The sequence below is a fragment of the Felis catus genome, chromosome B3 (assembly GCF_018350175.1).
Source record: "Felis catus isolate Fca126 chromosome B3, F.catus_Fca126_mat1.0, whole genome shotgun sequence".
Classification (NCBI taxonomy): Eukaryota; Metazoa; Chordata; class Mammalia; order Carnivora; family Felidae; genus Felis; species Felis catus.
Window position 1 is genome coordinate 117,062,437 of NC_058373.1, and position 21,835 is coordinate 117,084,271.

The 21,835-nt window shown below is 42.4% G+C and overlaps 1 protein-coding gene and 1 long non-coding RNA gene across 17 annotated transcripts in view; one reads left to right on the forward strand and one right to left on the reverse strand.

The window, feature by feature from the left end:
* The window catches only part of RGS6 (regulator of G protein signaling 6), a 606,431-nt gene that overhangs the window by 15,554 nt on the left and 569,042 nt on the right, over window positions 1-21,835 (forward strand). Inside the window, exons 1-3 of one of the 15 annotated variants that reach the window (XM_045060158.1) lie at window positions 13,632-13,944; window positions 14,041-14,118; window positions 15,685-15,827. The exons of 9 other annotated variants lie outside the window; for them this stretch is intronic. The gene's annotated coding sequence lies outside the window, so the exon portion shown is untranslated. Of the gene's footprint in view, window positions 1-12,147; window positions 12,388-12,732; window positions 13,091-13,230; window positions 13,458-13,631; window positions 13,945-14,040; window positions 14,119-15,684; window positions 15,828-21,835 lie in introns of those variants that run through there. 5 more of the 15 variants (XM_019833234.3, XM_019833238.3, XM_011283315.3 and 2 more) reach the window with 5 other exon arrangements.
* Window positions 1,848-2,634, reverse strand: LOC123386134. Of its 2 annotated transcripts, none has more exons than XR_006599768.1 (2): window positions 2,465-2,634; window positions 1,848-2,045 (listed from the first exon to the last, which is right to left on the reverse strand). It is a non-coding gene; the product is annotated as an uncharacterized LOC123386134 (long non-coding RNA). The 2 variants fall into 2 exon arrangements; XR_006599769.1 differs by having other exon boundaries at window positions 1,848-2,048.

Sequence of the window (21,835 nt, forward strand, 5' to 3'; positions counted from 1 at the left end):
TTTTTCCATTTGCGACACTAAATCAGTTGCTGAGCCCTGATCCCATGAAAGGATTAGCTAATAGATTCCTTCTCTTAATTTCCCCTGATTTTAGAGGTCTCCCAAGAGAACGAAAATGCATAGTTTATTGGGATGGGGTTTTACTGCCGAAATCTTTTACTTTTTAATTGCGAGGAAAGAGATACAAACAGACCTGGTTTACCCAAAATAATTTTGTGTTCCCATTTGAGTTTGAGATAGTAGTTAAAAAAAAATCTCCTACTTAAAAATACTCTCTCGGGATAAATATTTATGTGTGTATATTTTCCTAAACCTTGATCTTTTTCCATTACGTAAAATAGTTTTCATTCCTGGTATGCAATTCTATTAAACAACCTATCATCTCAAAACTAAGCATGCTACTAATTTCCCTGGGGATTAGTTTTTAATCTTCATTTTAGCCAATTGTTCTATTTCTTAGAGATAATATAATTTTATTGCATTTTAAGATATATATTTAAACAAAAGGCAAATATTATACATGGTAAGTGGGAACGGGGTTGGGTTACTATGATAAAGGTTTGTTTGAAACCTACCTGGGGTACAGGACAGCTCTGGCTTCTAGACAGTTACATTTAAAGTATTCAAATTCTGGGGCACCTGGGTGGCTCAGTCGGTTAAGTGGCCAACTTCGGCTTAGGTCATGATCTCACGTCTTGTGAGTTCGAACCCCGCATCAGGCTCTGTGCTGACAGCTCAGAGCCTGGAGTCTGCTTTGGATTCTGTGTCTCCCTCTCTCTCTCTGCCCCTCCCCTACTCTCATTCTGTCTCTCTCTCCCAAAAATTAATAAACATTAAAAAATATATAAAATAAAGTATTCCGTTTCTTCTCCTCTTCTTGGTTAAAGAGTAATTTTTCTTTTCCCCAGAAAAGGAGGTTCCTAACAAAATTACACGTGACCCACCCCAGTGCTGGGATAAATAGGAAAGAGACAAGGACCCATTTCCTTTGTGGTCGTGCTCCCAGAGAAGGTTGGGGAACTCCAGATATGGAGTGGATTCTGTCATCTGTGGCTTGTAAATCCTCCAGAGTTGCTCCCAACTTCACAGCTGAGCCTCAGAAGTGGAGAAGAATGAGGGCTGGTTCTTCCCGTCGCTTGTCCCGATTTTTCTAGAGTGAGTGCATGCATGGGCGAGGGCAGGCCCTCTCCGCCTCCTCTCTAGGGTGGGAGTCCTCGAACTCTAAGCTGTATCTGAACCACCCGAATTAATCAGAGTGCGTGGTACCTCACTGTTTTTTAGCCCCATTGTATGTTTCTGATTCAACAGAATTTTGGGGATGAGAAACCCGAGTTTTAACCTGCATGTCACCAAGATGTACGTGCGTTAGTGAAGTTTAGTGAACAGATAAGCAGGCAGTTAGTTAATATTTGAAGTATCCTAGTCAGGAGTGCCTAATTCTAGGAGTAGTTAGGGAGTTTCTAGAGACTCTCATCTGAAGCTCGTGTGTGCGAGGGGGTGGGCTTACTAAACACAGTAACCTAAACATGGCTTCAGTTATCCATATCCCATCAACACCAGAGGATTTGTTCATTAGCACAATGCACATCAGAAATATTTTTCATGGGTGAAATCAGTGGGACTCAAAGTATGTAGCAAGGCCAGAAATATGGCACAGGTAGCGCAGCTTTGCATGAACAGGATGAATTAATTGTTCTAGGTTTAGGAAAACCTGATAGTTCAGACCAAGGGCTTTGCAATCTGTCACCCCTAGGGCTGAGGAGAACGGGAGGCTGAGGTGCTGATTGATCTGTGCTGGTGGTTAACATGCCCAAGACAGCTCAGCAGCATTATCATCCAGACCAAAAGAAATTTGGGAATTACCTTTAATTACTGTTGTGGTCCCAGTTTGCTGTGCGGTAAGCATGCTCCTTATAAATAAGGAAAGTTGAGATATCAACAGTGTGGCGAAGGTCGGTATGGAAGACAAACCCCAACACGGAACCACCGAGGGTGGGGGCTGGTGAGGAGGGCTGATAGTTGAGTGTACACGATGCAGCTGAGGTCTACTGCAGAGAAAGGGGGGACATGAAGACTTCCTCAGGCAAGGAGGTCAGAATGGAGAGAAATAGGAATAAGAAGGCATTTTGAGTTAATTGAAAAGAACTCTGAGATATTTCTTATAAATCGTTCTCATGAATGGAGAAAAGATCAACTTGGGGCAATTGCTCTTAGAATAGCGTTTCTGGTCAGGGTATTTTAAATGCTAATTACTTGCTTGGATGTATATTAAATACGAGCAAGTAAATACCAATGGGCACACTTATATCTCACTCAGATGCAGGTTAAAATCCCTTAGTTCCTGGTGCTCCAGCTGGAAGCCTCATAAGAAAGACTAGAACAGTGATTTTCAGGGGGAGGGGAAGGCCCATGGGTTTGTATCAGGACATGTGCGTGTGTATGAGTATGTGTAATTAACACAAACCACATGCTTGGAGAAGTCTTCCAATCTTGAACTTGCTTTGCTGTCTGCAGACGCTGTCACTGCTACAGGAAATTCTCGAGGTTCCATGACTTTAAATTCCACCTATTTAAAAAAAAATGTTTATTTATTTATTTTTGAGAAAGAGAGAGAGAGTGCATGCACGCAGGGGCAGGGGGAAGGGCCGAGAGACAGTGCGACAGAAAATCCCAAGCAGGCTCAGGCTGCCTCAGTCAGCACAGAGCCCGACACTCTGGAACACAGCCTGGAACTCACCAACTGTGAGATGGTGACCTCACTCCTGATCAGAAATCAAGAGTCGGTTCCTTAATGGACTAAGCCACCCAAGTGCCCCTAAATTCCACCTATTTTTACATCCATAACCCTGATCCCCCAAAGTACCGCAGAAGCCCCCAGCAGATTATCCATCAAGTCTCATTGGTCATAACTCTACAACATAGCCACAGAAATGGAACTAGCATGAGTAGTTTAGTCTAATAAAGATCCACTCTGGTGGGAGTGGTATTAGGTCTTCTTAGTTATAGCTGCCAGAAGGGGGGTGGGGAAGTCAGCAAAGAAGAAGGAGAGAGTAGAGGAGGGGTCAAGGATGGGTATGGCTTGGGAATGGGTTTGGTAGACAACCGTGTCTGTTACGGTCTATTTTTATGTTCTATCTATCAGTAAAGTTCAAGTGGGTCATGTCCTCCTGGGAGAATAGCATATCAGAAGCGTGATACTTATCAAAAGAACAGCTGGTATGGATAAACAAAATGTGGTATATCCATATAATGAAAACACCACTTGGCAGTAAAAATGAATGGACTCTTGCTACATGCCCCATCACGGATGGATCTCAAAGGCATGACAAGAAGCCTGACACAGGATGACTGTACTGTATGATTTTGTTTATATGACATTATGGAAAAGGCAAAACCATAGGGATAGAAAACAGACCAGTGGCTGCCTACTAGGGGTAAAGGGAGGTGACTGGCTACAAAGGAGAAAGAAGGAACTTTTGGGGGGATGATTAAAATGTTCTAGAGATTAAAGAGAAAACTACTGCTGGGTCTTGGGGGATGGTGGGAAAAGGGACAACATTTATTGCAGGAAAATTCATTTTGAGCAGAGGATACAGTTCTGTTATCTTGAGAAACAGGGCCACCTGTCCAGGCTTTGGTTTGGACAAATGGCACAAATTTCATTTCTATGTTCTTTAGAATGTCAATGAGGAGTTGGCAAACACAAGATTCTGAAGAGGGCTGAGGATACCCTTTGAGCTGAGCTCTGGTTCTTGAACACCTGCAAAAGGCCTTTGAATTAAAATAAGGTTCTCCTTAAGAAGAAGGCTTTGCTATGTTTTACAGAGGTTGCTATGTGTTCAATTTCAATGTTCTTGCTTTTGGGGGCTACCTGTGGTCTTAGGTGACTGGGACTTTTGATAGAGTTTGTAACTGACAGATTTTGCCTCAGTAAGGGATCCTTCTTATTGAAGTACCTGCCTTACCATTTACCATTTACCTAAACAAACATGCCTGTAACTGAATTTGATAAGCTGGGAATCCCAGCACCTAGCAGCAGAGGATTGGGGGAAGGGTGAAGAATAAATATTTTTAGTTGAGGGGACCTGTCCAAGATTTCAAGTCCTATCACATGAGCAGCTGCCTATTCTGTGACAATTCTGACCACAACCTCTGGATGGTAGTGTCTGAAATAATGTCTATGAGGTGATCTGATGAGGACGCTTGGTCCAAACAATTGGTGTGAACAGAATCCCATGGTTATTTTGGGAGCTGTCGTAGGTTTTAAAAAACTTGTCGTTGATGTAAATTTTCTCCCATGTGTATTGGTTATATATATACACCTCCCTGCATCTCTATTATTAAGCATGGGGCCTTTGTAAATCCACATTCCACTCTGACCAAACACTACTTCTGAGTTTCAGACATCACCATTCCAGCATCATGACATAAACACATCCATCCCCAGACACACAATTTTTAAAATTGCGGATTAAGTGCTAAACTATCATCATGAATTGCATGGCCTTTTCCTGAGAAAGAGACTATGCAATTAGTAATAAGAAAAATGCTGGGCATTCTATGAAAGAAGCATCCCACAGGCTGTGGGTCAGTCACAAACTGTCAGAGGAGGTAACTGAGAATACATGACCACTGGTCGACCCTCGAGCTGGATCTGGGCAACTGGAGGCCTCTCATTCCTCCAGTATGTTTGGAATGTATGTTTTGCCCACTGTTCCTGCACTAGGAGCCATTTAAAGGATGAAGCTTTGTGAGAGTAATGCGTGGTTGAGACCATCTGAACTGGATATGTGGACTGGACCCTGTTGAGGCCTCTGCATGAACTTTAAGATTCTGGCAGGTGGGTGTGGAGATCTACTCATCTTGTGGCTGGCTGCTCAAGACAAGCCTTGTATGTGAGTTCCCTTGCTTATTAAAATTGTCACCTACAAATCTAGAATGTCTGTCTCTTTTCTGAGTCGCCTTGCCCTCCATTCATAGAGGACAATTTGCAAACCAATGCAAATTTTTGTTCAAAAGCAGATTCCCTGATCCCCTCGCTAGAAATTTCAACTGAGGTCTGAGGTGGGGTTCAAGAATCTTTATTGCTGTCTCTTCAGCAAGTGGTGCCGGGAAAACTGGACAGCGACATGCAGAAGAATTAACCTGGACCATTTTCTTACACCATACACAAAAATAAACTCAAAATGGATGACAGACCTAAATGTAAGACAGGAAGCCATCAAAATCCTTGAGAAGAAAGCAGGCAAAAACCTCTTTGACCTTGGCCGCAGCAACTTCTTACTCAACACGTCTCCGGAGGCAAGGGAAATGAAAGCAAAAATGAACTATTGGGACCTCATCAAAATAAAAAGCTTATGCATAGTGAAGGAAACAGTCAACAAAACTAAAAGGCAACCGACGGAATGGGAGAAGATATTTGCAAGCAACATATCAGATAAAGGGTCAGTATCCAAAATCTGTTAAGAACTTATCAAACTCAACACCCAGAAAACAAATAATCCAGTGAAGAAATGAGCAAAAGACATGAATAGACACTTCTCCAAAGAAGACCTCCAGATGGCCAACCGACACATGAAACGATGCTCAACATCACTCATCATCAGGGAAATACAAATCAAAACCACAATGAGAGGGGCGCCTGGGTGGCTCAGTCGGTTGAGCTTCCGACTTCGGCCCAGGTCACGATCTCACCGTCTTGAGTTCAAGCCCCGCGTCGGGCTCTGTGCTGACAGCTTAGAGCCTGGAGCCTGCTTTGGATTCTGTGTCTCCCTCTCTCTCTGACCCTCCCCCACTCATGCTCTGTCTCTCTCTGTCTCAAAAATAAAATAAAAACATTAAAAAAATTAAAAAAAAAAAACCACAATGAGATACCACCTTATACCTGTCAGAATAACTAACATTAACAACTCAGGCAACAACAGAGAAAGGATCTCTTTTGCACTGCTGGTGGGAATGCAAACTGGTACAGCCACTCTGGAAAACAGTATGTAGGTTCCTCAAAAAATTAAAAATAGAACTCCTCTCCGACCCAGCAATTGCACTACTATGTATTTATCCAAGGGATACAGGTACGCTGTTTCAAAGGGACACATGCACCCCCATGTTTATAGCAGCACTATCAACAATAGCCAAAGTATGGAAAGAGCCCAAATGTCCATCAATAGATGAATGGATAAAGAAGATGTGGTACATATATACAATGGAGTATTACTCGACAATCAAAAAGAATGAAATCATTTACAACTACGTGGATGGAACTGGAGGGTATTATGCTAAGTGAAATTAGTCAGTCAGAGAAAGACAAATACCATATGACTTCACTCATATGAGGACTTTAAGATACAAAACAGATGAACATAGGGAAGGGAAGCAAAAATAATATAAAAACAGGGAGGGGGACAAAGAGACTCTTAAATATGGAGAACAAACAGAGGGTTACTGGAGGGGTTGTGGGAGGAGGGATGGGCTAAATGGGTAAGGGGCATTAAGGAATCTACTCCTGAAATCATTGTTACACTATATGCTAACTTGGATGTAAATTAAAAAAAAATAAACAAAAATTAAAAAAAAAAAGAATCTTTATTGCTAAGTTTCATAAATGCCTCAGGCAATATGGATACTGTGGCCTTCAAGCCACCCCTTGAGAAAGACCCTTTTAAAAATAGCCAGGAAATTAATTTTCTGTCAAGATTGAACAGGAGGCAAAATTTGTCCAGAATCTTTTTTCCTTTTATTGTCAAAGTGCAAAGTAAATAGCCCTTAATTCTCAGGAAAAGAAAAGACTACATTAAGAGTGAGGAAGAGAAAATGTGGGGGTCTGAGGAAAAGCATCATGAGCTGTCAACTGTCACAAAGTCACAGTCCTAGGAAGTAGGCCACAGGGTGCCAAGTCTCATCTCCTCTGCAAATCGACTGCCACGCACACACGCACCAAATGCACTGACACTAACCAACCATATTTTCCCATCGTCACCTGCCAGTGTAGTCATCGCAACTAAATTGCCAGCTTGTTTTTGTTCTGTTCACTTTGTCACCCAGTTTGAGAGCTACACCACGATCAATTCTATTGCATACTTCCCTGCAACTCCTCACTGGGTAATGAGGTCATCAAAAGATTTAGGAGTTTACCTATAAATGTATTTTATTTTATACTTTAGAGGAGTTTGGGGGAAAGATTCTTGTACACAGCATGGCCTTCATAAATGATGGCTGAGCGAATGAATGAAATGTTGGGCCGAATCCCATTATTGTGTATATTCACAAAATAGTAGATCAAATCATATTTTCAGTACAGCTAACAGTGAGCTGAGTCTTAAAACCCACAGTGAACACTTTTGAAAGTGCAGATTATTTTCTGTTGTTATTTTATTGTTTTTGTTTTTTTGTTAAGGAGAACAATTATATCTTGATACATTTGGGACATGTTTATTTTTAAATCATTTTAAATTACACAAAAGTTGCCAAAAATAGTTCAAAGAACTGCCTTATATTCTTCAAGTTGTTAACACTTCTGAATCATCTGAGAGTAAGCTGCAGATATGAAGCCTCCTTACCCTGCCATACATCGGTGTGTAGTTTCTACAAGCAAAGACATTCCTAAATAACCACAGCACAATCTCACATCAGGAGAATAACACTGATCCAATGTAATCTAATAAAATCCACTGAAATTTCACCAATTATGCCATTACTGTCATTTATAGGCCTTGGATCCTATTAAAGATCACCTCTTGCATTTGGTTGTCTTGTCTCTCTAGTGACTTTTAATCTGCAACAATTTTTACTTTCATAGCCTTGACATTTTTGAAGGATACATGCCAGTTACTTGAATTTCTCTCAATTTGCATTTGCCTGATGTTTCCTCATGACTTTTATATTTATGCAAAAGAAGTACTACTGTGTTCTTTTCACTGTATTCTATCAGGAGGCAATATGAAGTTGGTTTTTTCCATTACTGGTTTTTATTTATGTAAACTTTTGCCAGTTGATTAAGATGGTATCTCCCAAGTATTACAGTTGTAATGTTAATTAGTAAGCGTGCTGTCTTTGTTAATTAATAATTAATAGCCTGTTGATGAGAATTAATGACTATTTTTAGGGACATACTTTGAGACACTGTGAGTATCTCATTCCTCATCAAACTTTTACTCACAAATTTTAGCATCCATTGTTGATTCTGGCTTGAGTCAATCAAAATGATGGTTGTAACATTGTGATTTTCTACATTCTTTCTTCCTTCTTCTATTAGTTGTATTCTACTAGTAGAACTTTCCTTTCTCCTTTATTTCTTTCTATCAGCATGGACTCATCTCTATTTTACTCAAAGGTTACAACTTGTTGCTGTCATTATTTATTTTGATGCTTAAACTGTCCTAGATTTGGCTGATAGAGACCCCTTTAGATCCTATATTCTTTGAACGTATCTCCATAATTCTTTAAGTACCTTTTCATTTTCCTTGCACAACAAATTATTCTGGTTTTACCCACTACACCATGGAGCCATAGTTCTCTTTGGTGGAGAATGGTATTTAAAAACCAAAGTCTGAGTATTAGGTGTGTTCATGGCTACTGGGGTACTATTGCATTTAGACTCTCTCAGTGAATGGAACTAGGAAACATACCAACATATATATGCACATATTCATATATTTTTCTATCTTTTCATCTGTGTAAAGTAGAATTCATTTCATACCATCTTCTTTAATTTCAAGCCACATCACTGGGTTTATTCTAATCTTTCCTCTTTTTATATCTGTAATTCCCTTCTCCAACAGTGAGAAAACTGCCAACCAATATCCTTAATATATTTACTTGTTTGTTCAATTCCTGGTATGTAAACCAATCTGTTGGCTATGGTAGCAAAAAGTATGGCCTGTCTCTATGAAGTTAATTATTTTTATCATTATATATATATAATATTTATAATATAAATATGTTATATTAAAATTACATATGTTATATATATAATAAAAATATGTAGTATGTCTATGTGTATAAAATATATACACATACATGTATACATATGTAATTATTTTATTGAATTGCAAATTCAAATTTATTGAATATAAGTAAATATGTATAAATTTTATTGAATTGTAAATTAAAATTTATTGAATGTAAGTAAATACATATAAAAATATCTGATTATATATAATGATCAGCCTTACTGATATATACCATGAAGTTCAAGGTGTACTATGTGATGATTTGATACACGTGTATATTGCAAAATGATTACCACAGTAAGGTTAGTTAACACTTCATCCCATCACAAAATTACCACTTTGTGTGTGTGTGTGTGTGTTTAGATGACAATTAAAATTTACCCTAACGACTTTCGAGCATAATACAGTATTGTTAACTATAGTCATCATGCTGTACATTAGATCCCTAAAACTCATGCATCTTATAACTAGGTTTGTACCCTTTGATCAACATCTCCTCATTTTTCCAATCTCTCGGAAACTACCATTCTATATTTCTATGAATTCAGCTTTTTTAGATTTCACAGTGAGCTCATACAGTGTTTGTTTTTCTCTGATTTATCTCACTGAGCATAGTGTCCTCAAGGTTCATCCATATTATTGCAGATGGCAGGATTTCCTTCTTTTTGTATGGCTAAATAATGGCTCGTTCTGTGAAAAACGCCGTTGGAATTTTGACAAAAATTGTGGTAATAATAGTAAGTGTGTGTATTTGTGTGTGTGAGATCCATTCATGTGTCAATGGATAATCAGGTTGTTTCCATGTCTTGGCTATTGTAGAAAATGTTGCAATGAACATGGGAGTGCATATAGTTTTTTGAGTTAGTGTTTTCACTTTTGGGGGGGGATATATGTCCAAAAGTGGAATTGCTGGATTATTTGGTAGTTCTATTTTTAATTTTTTGAGGAAATGCCATAGTGTTTTCCATAGTGGCTGCACCAATCTACATTCCCATCAGCAGTATACAAGGGTTCCCTTTTCCCTACTTTCTCACTAATACTTGTCTCTTGTCTCTTTGAAAAATAGCCATTGTAACAAGTGTGAAGTAATATCTCATTGTGGTTTTAATTTGCATTTCCTTAATGATTAGTGATATTGAGCATTTCTTCATGTGCCTGTTGGCCATCTGTATGCCTTCTTTGGAAAAAATGTCTATTCAAGTCCCTCACCCATTTTTTACCTGTTTTTGTTTTTCTATTGAGTTGTATGAATTCTTATACTTCTCATCAGATATTAACTCCTTATCAGATAGATGGCTTGAAAATATTTTCTCCCATTCTATAAGTTGCCTTTTCAATTTGCTGACTGTTGCCTTTGCTGTGCAGAAGCTATTTAGTTTGATATAGTCCCACTTGTTTATTTTTACTTGTGTTGCTTGTGTTTTTGTAGTCATATCCAAAAAATTGTTGCCAAGACCAATGTCAAAGAGACTTTCCTCTGTTTTCTTCTAGTAGTTTTACAGTTTTAGGTCTTACGCTTAAGTCTTTAATCCATTTGGAGTTAATTTTTGTGAGAAAAATTTTTGTGAGTTGTGTAAGATAGGGGTCGAGTTTCATTATTTTGTATGTGAATATCCAGTTCTCCTAACATCAGCTAATTCTTGGCTCCCTTGTCAAATATTCATCCACTGTTTACATGTGGATTTATTTCTGGGCACTCCATCGGTCTATGTGCCTGTTTTTATGCTAATACCATACTGTTTCGATTACTATAGCTTTGTAATATAGTTTGAAATTTGAAATCAGGTAGTGTCATGCCTTTAGCTTTGCTTTTCTTGCTTTAGACTGTTTTGGCTATTTAGGGTCTTTTGTGGTACCATATACATTTTAGGATCCCCCCCCCCCCGTTTCTGTGAAAAATGTCATTGGAATTTTGACACAGATTATGTTGAATCCGTAAATGGCTTTGGGCAGCACGGATACTTTAACAGTATTAATTCTTCCAATCTATGAATGTGGGATATCTTCCCATTTATTTGTGTCTTCTTCAATTTCTTTCACCAATGTCTTGTAATTGTCAGTGTATGGATCTTTCACCTCCTTGGTTAAGTTTATTCTTAAGTATTTTGTTCTTAGGTATTTTGTTATATTTGAAGACCTTTCTTCAGATGCACCTGAAGCTCACTGCTTATACTTCCAGATGGTTGTTCCCTGATGCCTGACCCTCAAGAAGCTGCTGGTCTCAGAAATGCAGAGCTCCCCTTAAAAGGAAGACCCCCTTCCCATCCCCCATCTTTCAGTAAGAAGCCCATTCTCTACCTGTTCCAAACAGCTGCAGCCAGCTCCACGAAGATGCTTACACCAAATAAACCTGGGAACAGAAAATTTTCATATTTTAACAAATGAAATAACTGGGGCATCTAATGAAATTACATTGTACTCATTAGGTTAAGGGTGGTTTCCTTTGGTTGCAGGCTTTCTTCCAGGTTTTGGTGGCACCACTTTTGTGACTTAGCCCCAGGTAATACATATATCTGCTTGGGTACGTCCCCATTAAGCAGAAGGGTCTGAGGGCTGGGACCGTTATTTTATCAATTTCTAGCGCTTGGCAGAGGGTCTAACACAGGGTAGGTGCTAATTATTGTTAATTGGATGAAAGAATGAATATGTCCATTAGTCAATATAGAATGGTGGGAAAGGAGATTTATCTTGGGAAGGAGACATTAAAGTTCAACCTGTGACCCACGTGGATGAAGAAAGGTCATCCATGTTTAGAATTCTTTAGATATTTTATTTCGAGTTTTTGTTTTCCTGGTAACACTACACAATTCAAGAATAAGTTATTCTTGATATTGGTTACATTGACATTGCACACTGCTCCCATGGTGACCATCCAGTACCAACAATGTACTATTTTCACCTGCAGTTTCCTGAGTTTTTAACCAAATATCCAATTTCAAAGATCCCACATTAAAGAATGTCTTCAGTCCAAGTTACCCTTTCTCATTTTCTATCTTCAACCTTTTCCTCTTTTCCCCAAGAACGTCTGCAGAGTTAATTTCTCTTGAAAATTCTCTCGTGGTGTTCCAGATACGAATGATCATAAAATACTCCAAACACAGCATGTGGTGTAAATGTTGAATCGATTAAAATGACGAGGTTAGTCACAATATCCCTGACGATCGCTGTGGCCCATTTTAATTTAGAGGGCGCCAGCTACACGTCAGCGAGAGACTGTAAAGCTACCGGGCAAACCACTCCGGACCAGGAATCCCTAAGACAACCCTGACGCCGCTGAAGTTTCCAGACGCGGCCAGCTCTCGGGACTGACAGAAGGAGCCTCCGCATCGCCGAGCCAGTCTGCCAGTTTTCTCGGCAGCAGATAAAGTGCCAGGAATTTCTAGGCTTTCCCTTCCTCGGGCAAATCCCAGTCTGCACCGTCCGAGGCGCATAGGAACAGGTGAGCCGAGAGGCGGCGCCCGGGGGACGCGCGCAGGTGCCTGGGCCCCGCCCGGCCCCGCCCGGCCCCGCCCCGGGGACCTCCCGGCCCCGCCCCGGGCCGCCCCGCCCCGCCCCGCCCCGCGCCACTCCGCTCGGGGCCCAGGTGCCGGCGCCCAGGTGCGCGCGGCGCGGGGCTGCAACTCTGCCCGACACCCGACAGCGGGCGCCGCTGCGGCGGTTCGCGAGCGGCGGAGCTGAGCTGAGCGGCTCCGGGAGTTGGGGCAGCTCCTGCGCCCGGCCCTGCTCGCAGCGAGAGCTCCGCCCGGCGCCGGCATCCCCCAGCTGCGGGAGCGGGCGGGCGCCGAGGGGGCGGACCGACCTCCGCGGACCCCGGCGGCCTGGGGCGGGCGAGGGGCGAGCGCCGGAGATCCCGAGCGCCCCGCGCCCCGGCACCATGCGACCCGCCGCGCCTCCTGGCCGGCCCCGGGCTTCGCTCTCCGCTCCCTAAACCCCGCGCTCGCCACCGCGGCAACTCGCAAAGACAAGGCGGGTCGCCGGAGAGCAGCGGGGAGACCGCCTCCGACGTCCCCTCCGCCCCCCAGAGGCTGCCGGTGCCTCGTTTTCCGGGCTTCTCTAGCTTTACCATGAACCTGGCGCAAGCTTGGCTTTAGGAGAAATTCAGAAGCCGGAGGGGGAGTCAGTGCAATTCTTTGGTTGCTAAGGTAATTGTAGTTGTGACAAAAACGGGCAGGAAACAATTGGGGGAAAAGAGGTTTTAAAACGGCAGACACCCTCCCCCCCCCCCTTCATATGTGTTGATTTCATTTCATCTCCTGGGTGTGGATGCTGTCCATTTCGGATGCGTGACAGGTGTCGGGCTGTGCGTGTGTGTGCAGTTTGGGACTGTAGAGGCACGAGCTTACATAAGTGGTTAGGCAAGCTGGCGTGCGGACTTGTGTGGGATGGGTGCAGGTCTGCATATAAATCATGTTCCTGGGTTTCTGGGTGCGAAGCGCTCAGTGACTGGGGCCAGCGAGCAGAGGGTACGTGCTCTTAGGTACTTCCAGTCTTCCGATGCTGTGATCGCAGGTGGGGCACCTTTACCCCAGAAGCAGGCGTTCATTAACTTTTTCTCCGATAAACCTCGCCTTTTTGCGGTTTGCAAGAAGGAGCGCAAGCGAGTGGTGGGGTGGGGAGGGCAGGGGTGGGGGCGGGGGTCTGTTCTTCGCGAACTGCGGCAGGAAAGAGAACGGTAGGTAGGTATTCGCTCTCAGAGGGCGACCGCTAAACTGTTGGCGTGAACAGCTCGCGTTCACCGGCACCGTCAGGCTGTAAACGTGGCCCGGCGAGACGGAAAAAAGTGACCCAGAAAATTTAATTTTGTTCAGAATGAAAGATGCTTTTTAATTTTATTTTGTTATTCGTTTTTAATTTGATGGAGCAGGAACGTGATTTGTGCCTCTCTTGTTGGGAGGAGTGGCGTTTCTGCCTTACAAATTGAAGATATTTTGGGGCTTGTTGTTGGCTTGGGCTTGTTCCCTCAGCATTTATCAATGCTTAGAAGCTGGATCCGCAGGTAGTTTGTAATCGATACCTTTTAGCAACCCCAAAGTAAAATTGCAAAAATAAGCAGTCTTAGACCAAGCCCAACATTGGACCCTTTTCTCACCAGAAGGGGATGAGAGATGGAAGACGAAGAACCAGGCTTCTAAGTGTCCGGATGGAGTTACAGACGGAGCCGCAAGTTTGTGTATGTTCTGTCAGAAAGTGCTTGAAGGGACACTGTTAATAGGTTTGGCTTCCTATGTTAACAGCAAGGCTTCTTTAGATCACTGTTCATAGGCGGATGGGTAATTCCAGGGAGTGGGACCTGGGGGTTGGAGAAACTTTCTGTAAGCTGTACATTCTTTATCAGGATGTGTTCTTAGTCTTATTAATTTGTTAATTTTGCAATGGCTGAGACTGCTCTGTGACCGAAAGTAAGCAGAGGACTGAGGGACATTTGAGGCTCTTTGGGGATGCGCTTCCGTAAGTGAAAGCTTGCATGCTAAACAGCCAAACCCAAGATAAGAAGTTCTTTCTGAGTTCCCTGATGGTACCGTCGAGCCAAATTGTTGCATAAGTATGGTGATCTTAGATACTATAAATGTTGAGGTATTATATATATATTATATATATGTATAATATATATTACATTATATGTATAATACAGTATATATTACATTATATGTATAATATATATTACATTATATGTATAACAGAATATATTATGTATTTACAATATAATATATATTATATATGTATAATACAATATATATATTATATATATATGTATGTATTCCCTCCCCCCCTCCATAACTCATTCTTTCCTGAAGGCATCTGTAAATTCTAGAAATATCAGCTATTGTGGGTATTTTGGTACAAAAGGTGGCCACTAGGATTTCCTTTTTGTTTTTTAATTTTTTTAATGTTTGTTTATTTTTGAGAAAGAGAGTGAGCGAGCGAGCAGGGGAGGGGCGGAGACAGAGGGAGACACAGAATCCAAAGCAGGCTCCAGGCTCCACACTGGCAGCCCAGAGCCCAACGCAAGGCTCCAACCCACAAGCCTTGAGATCATGACCTGAGCTGAAGTCAGATGCTTTACCGACTGAGCTACCCAGGTGCCCCAGTATTTCACTTTCCGTTGCCATCGCATTGGTTAACTTTACTTCCATGTCTCCTTTAAGAGACTTTAATTAACAGTGAATTTATTTTGCTGAGAGTTTTAGTAAAACAGTGCTAGTTTTTCTTCAAGCGATAAATCTGTCTTATCAAGTGAAACATTACAGCAGTGCTTTTGCGGCAGAAATGTCTCTTTAAATGAGACAATCCTTATTTATCTATTTTTTTTTTATGATTCATTGATTAAAAGTAACCAACATAGATATTTTTTAAATGAGCAAACATTTCTTGAGAAAGAAAAAAAAAATTAAAGGGTATTGGGGACAGTGAAATTTGCCAGTAATTTTGGATGTCTTTTTTGTCCACAGGGACAGAATTTGATGTGAAAGTAGGATCCTTCTGTTTCTTATTTCTCTGATATTCTCCCATGCATTTTGTCCCCTGCACTCCTAAGACTTTGCCAGGAATTGCTGAACATTCTGTTTTGTGCTAAGGGTTAAACATCAGGGTGATATGAGTAAGGAGCTATGTGTCATATCAACGTTTTTCAAAAAGGATGCTCTTAGAGATTTCAATAAATGTTTCCTTAGCTTCACAGTTAGCTTAATTCACAGTGCTTTGAACCTAGGAAAGCATTTAACCTTTTCCTTTTCAGTGCCAGCTAGAAGGAATATATTTCCTGAATTTCATCTCATTGCAACATATGGCATGATATAAATAATTACTACACACACAGTATCCTGCTGTATGGAGAGAAATGGAATTACAAAATAAACCTTCGTGTTCAGTGATTTGGAGGTAACATTTCAAAGACAAGTTTTACTTTTCTTCCTTGATTACCAAAGTAATATATAACCATTGGGAAAAAATTCAAGAAAATACAAAGAAAAAAGATTTGTAATTCTCCCATGGATGGTGAACCGCAGTTGACATTTCTGCATGCTGTATATTCCTCCAGATTTGATTCTGATCACATTATTAATTGTATTTTTTAAATTTTTAATTAAAAATTTTTTCTTATTTTAGAGAGAACAAGCGATTGAGATGGGGGGAGGAGCAGAGTGAGAGAATTAAAAAAAAAGTTTTTTTAATGTTTATTTATTTTTGAGAGAGAGAGAGACAGAGCACAAGCAGGGGAGGGGCAGAGAGAGAGAGGGAGACACAGAATCTGAAGCTGCCTCCGTGCTGACAGAGCCTGACACGGGGCTTGAACCCACAAACTGTGAGATCATGACCTGAGTGGAAGTTGGACGCTTAACCGACCAAGCCCCCCGGGGCACCCCAGAGAGAGAATCTTAAGTAGGCTCCACACTCAGCATGGAGTCCAGCATGGGGCTTTATCCCATGACCTTGCGATCATGATCTGAGCAGAAATCGAGTTGGACACCCAACCAGCTGAGCCACCCAGGCACCCCCATTCACTGTGTTTTTATACTTCTCTCCCCCAGCCTCCCAAATTTTCAAATCTTGTAAATGGAACTTGGATGTGCTAAAGGTTTAGTAAATTACTACTAGTTTATTGGATGATTTTGATAGAGGAGATTTAAATTTTTGTTAGTGGTTCTTATTTTTAAAGAGAGTAGTTCCTCTGTTTTTCCGTTTTCTTTGAAAAATGAAGGTTTTTACTTTGGTTTGGTAACACTTGGGACTTCACATAAGATTTAGGGATTAAAGCATCAGAAAAGAAAAAGAACCTTGGCCTTGTGTAGGGTGGGGTGTGCATGTGGAGAGACGGATACTTGAGTTCTGGTTTCATTTTCTCCACCTCATGTGGCCTGTGGCCTCTGGGCCTCTGCTTCAAAAGATAAATGAAACTTCCAGCTTTAGTTAGTAAACTAACGTATTTGTTGTTTTGACACGTGAGGAGGATGATAGTTGTTTGGAGTGGGCTTTTTCAAACACAGGTGGCTCGGGGGTCAACCCCAGAGTTTCTGATGTAGTGGGTCTGGGGTGGGGCCTGAGAATTTTCATTTGTAACAAGTGCCCAGACGCTGCTGCCTGCACTGATCTGGGGACCACACCCAGAACTAGATGCTGTGCTCCTTGAGGGCAGAATCCCTGCCCTCTTTTCTTTGCATCCATCTGCCCTAGTGTCCCGCCAGGAGGTTCACTGTAAGCGGTCGGTTTTCTCCGTGGGAAAAACTTTCTCCAGTAGTCAAGATAAAAAAGATAACCATCCAGAGTCTGGAGCCATTAAGTCTATAGTAAGAGTACTAATCAGTCAAGAAACCCAGTTCTTCAAACTGCAAGGGAAGCAAAAGCGCTTACAAGTAGGTTGTTAAAATGAACATTAAACCTAATGAGTTACCTTAAGTAACAGCTCAGAGTACCTGCTTGAAATGTTACAAACTGGAAGGCTCATGCATGCTTCACTGTTGCCTTCCGGAGACCTATAAGAGGCATTTCGTTTTCTACCACATATACGTTCCAAAAAGGGTGTGTATGTGTCTAGATTCACTATGAATTATCCCAACTACCAAAGCAGGTCAAGGAAACAGTGGCCTAGACTCCTCCCTCCAATCCCCGGCCAAAAGGTAGAACAATGCTCACTAGAACATCGCAAAATGGGGACCTAAGCTTGGAGAAAACATTAACCTGTGTGAGTCCACAAAACTGATCAGTGGCATCACGAGAAATCAGATCCAGGCCTGCCTGACAGGAAAGGGTGTTCTTTACCACATTCCTCTATGGACACGGAGTGAATCCATTTGATGGCCGGGAGATTGCAGGTAGCTGAAATACCCCAGTCACAACTTTTGGTCATCCTGGTGTGGCTACTTCGTGACTAGAGAATTAATCCTTCTACTTAGGCGTTAGAAACATAGGGTGCAGAAAACCTCCATTTTTATGGATGGGAACTTAAAATGTAACTATTTGAATCTGGACAAAGTAGATGTTCACAAATGCGTTGTGGTGGAGACCCACTTTCTTGGCTTTTCTAAGTACTTAGGTAAAACCTTTAAAGGAAAAAGCCAACCTGTAAGTTTTTGCAGGGTAGAATTCTCTTAGCCTAGTGCCTGCCCCACCCAAGAAGCTATTTTCATGCCTGGGGTGATGCACACCTCTAGCAAAGCCCGTGGAGTTGAGCTATGCCTGAACCGGCTTGAGCAGGAACTAGCAGAGGCAGCCCTCACTCTGAAGTGCCTCAGGCACCTGTACTGAGACCTGGCCAGCCCTGAGCCCTGACAGAGACCTTAAAGTAGGACAACAGGCAATTTAAAACCTCGTTGATTGTGTTTCTGAACCTCAATGTCCCCATCTGTAAAATAGGAATAACAGAATGCCCCTTGAAGGATCAGTAGCTGGGAGAAAATGACAACTTGCCTAGCGTGCTGCACGGAGGAGGCACAGTGACCCAAGAAGGCGGACCCTGTCACACCAATTGTCTATTTTCTAATAATTTTGATTACGAGTTGTTGGTTTGCAGCCCTGGAAGTTTCCCAGTAGTCTGAAACCCACCTGGGTGCAGGAGGGCAAAGAGACCCAGGGAAGCATTCACTCCAGGTTGGTAGGTGGCAGCGTTAATTAGCAAGGAAACTTACATAGCAGCTTTGTCCGGAGCAGCTGCAAGATAAATAGCCCTCTCCATGTGGCACCTGGGTGGCTCAGTCGGTTAAGTGGTGAAGCGTCCACTCTTGATTTCGGCTCAGGTCGTGATCTCACAGCGGAGCCTGCTTGGGATTCTCGCTCTCCCTCCTTCTCTGCCCCTCCCCCACCCGCACTCTGTCTTTCGCTCAAAATAAAAATCTCCGCATTGAATTGCCTGCCGGAATCGTAGGGGTTTTGTAGGAGCCTTAATGGCATTCAGGTATGTGTTTAGTCCGGATGGAGCTCAGCAGCGCCTGATTCTCTCAGGGTTATGCCCTTGGAGGTGGCTCCCACTTTGGGAACCATGGGCAGAGCAGACATGCCAAGGACTGGAGAGGGGATGAGGAGCCTCTGAGTGCCCACGTCCCCCTCTCAGGTCACCCGGTGGTCCTGTCCTCTCGATGACCTCCTCCAAAGTGAGTCTGTGAGGACTTGCCTATATCAGCCTAGCATTTGAGGGACTCCCAAGTCCCTTGGAGAATCCTGCTCCAGAGTGCTAAAAGTGGATTTGAGAAGGTTCGTAGAAAATAGGTGGCCCAGACACTAGGTGGAGAGGGTGGGGTGGGAAGGATCTTCCTCTGCAGTAGCCAAAGATGGGTCTGTTTCCTTGGGCCTAAAGGCCATTAATCATTAGCAGGAAGAGAGGTGAAAAGTAGGGGCTGCTGCTACATGGCTGTTTCTTAGGGTGGCTTGTGACCCATACTCGAAGCAAGGCTGTGCAGTGTTTTTCCTCTGTACCTTCGGGATCTCTTACCGTGTTTGGCAGGCTAGGAGTTGGGTGAACGTTTGCTGCGTTACTGGCTTGTAGAGTGGCAGCTCCGGTGGGTGAAAATGGGAGGGAGGATGAACTAGTATTGACAGAGAGAGATGGACTGGTCTGGGTGCAGGTACATGGGCTGGGGCACGTGTGGATGCAGGGTACCCCATTCTTAATGTTTACTTGATTTTGCCTGCCTGGGTCACCTTGGATTTATGATATACTGAGGCCCTCTTCCTGGTTTGTAATTATGCACTAGTATTTGTCTCTCCCTCTGCCTGTGGGCTTCTTAAAATATTATTTATTTTGAGAGAGAGAAAGAGAGAGAGAACGAATGGGGGAGTGGCAGAGAGAGAGGGAGAGAGGGAATCCCAAGCAGGCTCTGTGCCGTCAGTGTAGAGCCCAATGCGGGGCTCGATCTCACAAACTGTGAGATCATGCTCTGAGCTGAGATCAAGAGCCAAACGCTTAACCACGTAACCGACTGAGCCACCCAGGTGCCCCTGTTTGTTTGTTTTTTCTAACCATGATTTTATCCTGTACCCAGCACCAGACCACACACATAGTCAGTGCTTGAGAAAGCACTTGTTTGTTTCCTTAATAAAAAGTTGCCAAGCCTACAAAGCTATGGATCTGTCATGAAAGAGTGAAGTGATATTGTTCAGCACTTGTAAAGCTTTTTTGTAGATCACAGCCTTTTAAAAAGAATTAGGTGTAATTACTCCCATTTTATAGATGAGAAGACTGTGGCTGAAGCAGAGGTTTAGCCGCAAGCCGTACGTCAGGTAGTTATTGAGTAGAGAGAAACTGAGGGATTTAGATTTAAATGTTGCCTGAACACAGAGTCTTGAGTCTGATGTATCACAAAATGGGGGATAGACAGAGACCCTACCCTCGAGATCACTTCAGTTGTCATGGAGAGATATTAGCAATAAATAGAAAATTAACAATGAAGGATGTTAAGTGACAGTTTAGGGAAAAAATGCATGGAATTTTGTAAGTCAGATTAGGTAGCAAATAGATGACAAAGACAGTAAGTGCAGTTCAGTGTGGAGAGAGAGCATTGTAACATCAGACCTGGTAGAGACAGGCTTTGAGAAATCGGTAGAAATTTCATAGGTGAAGAAAAAAGACAACAGTGAGCTTTGCAGGTGGAGGTATTGATAATGGCTTAGTAAAGCAATTATTGTTCTTCAGAGTAAGAACCCATTTTTTTCCTTGAAACGTGGGGCCCTCTGACCCATTTTTGATAGAAACATGGGTACCAAATTCATGGGTACCAGGGGTTTTTGCTAAAAGCAGGATAAGCCACCCATGTATGATGATGAATGAATGACCCTGAACCCCAGGGTTGGGAAGCCATCAGGGACAGGTGAGGACTGTGTTAAAGCAAAGTCTATGTTCTTCTCAGAAAGCCCTGTTGTCGCCATCCATTTTTAATCATTAGCAACCGATTTTAATTAGAAAAATATCGTGTAGATGTACATTGCTCAACCCAAGCAAGACACTTGTTTGAGCTGGCTTTGTTTTTTATATGTGTGACCTCTCTAGAAGAAAGACAACAGCTTAAAAAAAATGTCCAATGTCTTTTTCCCTCAAGCTGCTACGTAAGTGCTACTGTGTTCAGATTCCAAACCAAGCAGGAAGATGCCATTATATTATTTTGCTGACCGTACATCCTAAAACAAAGACTGATTCAGCAGCTGGTCAAAATAGAAAGGATGCATTCACAAGGAATAAATTTATTGATTATATTTTAGATTTTTTTTTTTTTTTTTTTTTTTTTTTTTTTTTTAGAGGAAGGCACTTTAACTTTTAGAATGGCACAGAGTTTAGGAGCTTGGCTGCTGACTTCTGCTGGGACCCCGGGGTCTGTGACATCGGGCAAAGTAGCTTAACACCATTGATCTGCATTCTCCCCAAGTGCAGAATAAGGCTGAGAAACTGTGATTGCTGAGGGCATTACCGATGGAGAGATTGTTCCTGGATGTCTCTGGTTTAGTCAGTGGTTAGTTGGGCAGGGAGGGGGGTTCCTTCCCCAGGTCACGGTTTGTCTAAGATCCTTGCCGTTTTTCCCTGCTTTTCGCCTGGCTTGTCCTCATCGGCAATACGTCCCACTAATGAACACCTTTTTCTAGATGATAATTAATCAGGTATGGCTCTTGTTACCAAGAAGTTTAAAATTCTGTGGGGAGGGGGAGGAGAAACAGGATGTGTTAAGATAAGCACACATAAATGGGGTAGGGGAGAGACTATGGAGCGATTTCATTGAAGATGTTGAGTGGACAAATTGGACATTTGACAACCAATGGCTTTGGGACCTGCAGAGATGGGAGCAGGGGCCAGAGGTGGCCAGGGTGTGCTTGAGGCATTTCAGTTAAGTGAAAGCACAGGGGTGACAAAGTGTGCAAAGAATGTCCCCCTATTGAGAATCAGATCCTTAAAAACCTTTCAGGCAGGA